The sequence below is a fragment of the Equus caballus genome, chromosome 29 (assembly GCF_041296265.1).
Source record: "Equus caballus isolate H_3958 breed thoroughbred chromosome 29, TB-T2T, whole genome shotgun sequence".
Lineage (NCBI taxonomy): Eukaryota > Metazoa > Chordata > Mammalia > Perissodactyla > Equidae > Equus > Equus caballus.
Genome location: NC_091712.1, coordinates 34,055,007 through 34,058,086, shown reverse-complemented (window position 1 = coordinate 34,058,086; position 3,080 = coordinate 34,055,007). Strand labels below are relative to the sequence as shown.

At 51.3% G+C, this 3,080-nt stretch overlaps 1 long non-coding RNA gene across 1 annotated transcript; it reads left to right on the top strand.

Annotated features, from left to right (window-relative positions):
• LOC138921366 (uncharacterized) lies at window positions 1-2,806 on the top strand. The gene is made up of 2 exons (XR_011433881.1): window positions 1-892; window positions 1,205-2,806. It is a non-coding gene; the product is annotated as an uncharacterized lncRNA (long non-coding RNA).
• The last annotated feature ends 274 nt before the right edge of the window (window positions 2,807-3,080 follow it).

The window sequence follows — 3,080 nt, the reverse complement described above, 5'->3', positions numbered from 1 at the left end:
GGTCACAGCCAGCTAAACATGAGGCTAAGACTCCAGCAACTCTAGCTCTACGTACAGGGAGAGAATGCACAGTGGGGCACGGACTAGCAACTCTGTCACGTGAGTAGCACATTTTAGCTGCTCAGAATTAACAGGAAACTCTTCTTTCTCCAGTTCTAGCACTTTCAGGTCTTAACTGGAGAGTACACACTGGCCCTGAGCCAGACTAGACCAGCGTCCACCCCCTCGGCCTCTCTCAGGGATCTGCCCTAACATTCCGCACTCTCCCTCTTGTCTCCTTCACATCCTTCCTGCTCTGGGCTCGGCCCTGCGCCTCCTGCTCTGTCACAGGGAGAAAAGCTGCTGGGGCCCCTCCTTCTGCACATCAAGACCCTGCCTGCCTCTGTCTGGCCAGGGAGGGGTGGTCCCCCGGGAGAACCAAGCCTCCTTGGGCAAGGGTGACTTCTCAAGCTCATCAACCAGCCCTGGGGGCAGCCTGGCCGTGGGCAGGAGCCTGAGCAGTGCTGCTGGCAGGCAGGGAAAGGTGAAAATCACCCTCGCCGTGTGGATCCAGTGTCAGTGGCAGATGCCCAGGAGCAGCTGGGATACCGGCCCTCAGAGGCCAGGCTGAAGGAGCAGCTGCGCACGTGGCTGGGAGCTGCATCTCTGCGTTTCTTTTTCCACTGACCCATTTTGGAGCGTCCTTCAGTACTGAGGGAGGTGCCCTTTGGCCTCAGATGCTGGGCACTGAGGGCCTCTGGGGCAGAGGGCAGAGACATGGGAACTCGGAGTCCTGTGCGCATAACTCCGTGCCCTGCAGGGCAGTACGGCTTGGTGGTGAAATATGTGGGCTTTGAAACAGGACTGCTGGACTCGGGTCCTGGCTCCAGGATTTATGAGCTTGGGACCATGGGTAAGTTAACTGGTGTCTCTGGTCTTGATTTCTCCTCTATAAGGTAGAGAGCACTGTGCCTACGTGATGGGATGGGTGAGTAATAAATGGTGTGTCTGCCCCGTAGGAAGCCCTTGCTGGACATCAGCCATTCCTACTCCTTATCTGTCTGACTCCTTCTCTCTCTCAGTGTCCTCGTGTGTAAAACGAGGAAACTATTTCTGTGCTCAGTGCAGGACACTGAGGGTGAAAACATCTTGCATCTAGAGAGGGTGCTCAGTGTGTGCATGCTTTCCTTCTCAGCTTCCCTGGGTCTGGCTTCTCTATAAACAGGAGGAAGACACATGATTATCCTTATCCGCCCCCCAGAGTTCAGCCCAGTGCTCAGTGCAGAGATGGGGGCCTGCAAGTGCCTTGTCTGTCTGGTCGGCTTTCCTGCCCTTTATACTGTGTTCTGGCCAACTCGTGACCTATGTGAGTGACAGAGCACAGCCAGTGCCAGAGGACAGAGGAAGACAGGCGGGGCGCCACCTGCACACTAGAATCAAAGGCTTCTGGGGGCCAGTGGTCCGAGAAGCGCTTTTGGCATCACGAGGAATGTAGTCACCATCAGCCCTGGAGCCCATGGGTACCGGATGGAAGCACGCCAGGATGCCAGGGGATTTCAGGAGGAGAGAGGAGGACTTCTGAAGGATGGTGCCAGTCACCCCGCAGGGGCTGATTCTGTCTTTGTCCCAGTTCCAGGAATGCGGGCTCCACCAGAAGTGAGACAGAAGGGGGTCCTGAACAAAACATCAATGGGTTTTATTTACTCATTCACATATCCCACCACAAGCGCAATTCATCTCATTCTTCCAACATCTGTTTACTAATTATGATATTGGAAATCTTGAGAGCAGGATCATTGAAGCAAAAGTCATCGGGGAGCAAACACAAGCTTTGGAAAACAGAAGCAGATTCTGTCAAAAGTGAGTTGCTGTGGCTCTGACTTTGAGACGGCTAGACTCCTTTTAAAGATGCAAGGCACGTGAAGCAGAAGCAGAGGCAGACAGAGGACGGGGTGCCGGGTCACTGAGGAGCTCCCCGTCACAGCCTGGCTCCAAGAGCCCTGACCACAGCTCCCTGACCCCCACGTGCAGCTCTTCGGTACCACCTGCCCCGTGGGGGCGCTCCCTGCTGGTTTCTAGCCATTCTTCTGTGTCTCTAACCTTCTCAGTCCAGCTTTGTGCTCCCTGAAGTTTTATTTTGTCCTTGCAGCCGGCGCTCTCCACCAAGGTTTCATGAACAAGGTTTTCCCCTGTGATTTCTCAGAGTTTCGGACCTGGTTCAGTCATGTCTACACGTCTTAAACTTCTAAGCCTTTAAGTAAACACATGCTCAGAAATGCAGAACATTCTTGTGAGTGCCCTTTAAGCTCTGTGTGAGGTTCAAAAGGGTTTACAGAAAGTAAACTTATAGAAAGTCTAACTTTAATTTAAAAAATATTATATGAATGTTCAGAAAAGCATGTAAGTCTCGTACACCAGTAGTTGCTGCCAACCCATCATCTGTCAACAAGGTTCTACACGACCCGAGGGGTTGTCTTGTCATCAGAGAATGTTTCTACAGTCAAGGGCTGGAGTAATCGTGGGGGAAGTATGCTCCTCTGAGCCTTGAGGAAATGGATTCAACTGTTGTATATGGAGAGAAGACTTTTTGTTTTGTCTTTAAAACGCAGGCAACTTTTTCTGCTCTATGACATACTTATGTTTATTTTAATAGATTATTGTTTTCTCATTGTCTAAAAAAATTGATGTCCCAAGAAGGTGTGCTGGGTTATCCTATGGCTGTGTTTAGCCCCTGGCACATCCCCAGGTATCCGCAGACATTCATGATCCCGGTTTCAGAAGCCCAAGACTAAGGCCATGTCAAGCTTATTAAAAAGATAAAGACAAAGGGGGATGGCAGAGTACTGAAGTGCTGTCAGTCATTTACACTATAGTCTAAATGCACTCCCCTTTCCTAAGGAGAAGTTTTAAGGTCAGGAGAGAGGAGAAAGCAAGAGGATCAGGATGGGTAAGGGCAGCAGAAGGAACAAAGAGGAGGAAAGGAAGCTGGGATTAGCAAAGGCAGCCTTTACCTCTTTGAGTCTAGCCCAGGGTCAGCCCTGATCCTCTGACATCACTGAGCAGGCATTTGTTACACACCTGCTGGTCCCAGAACATTCCAT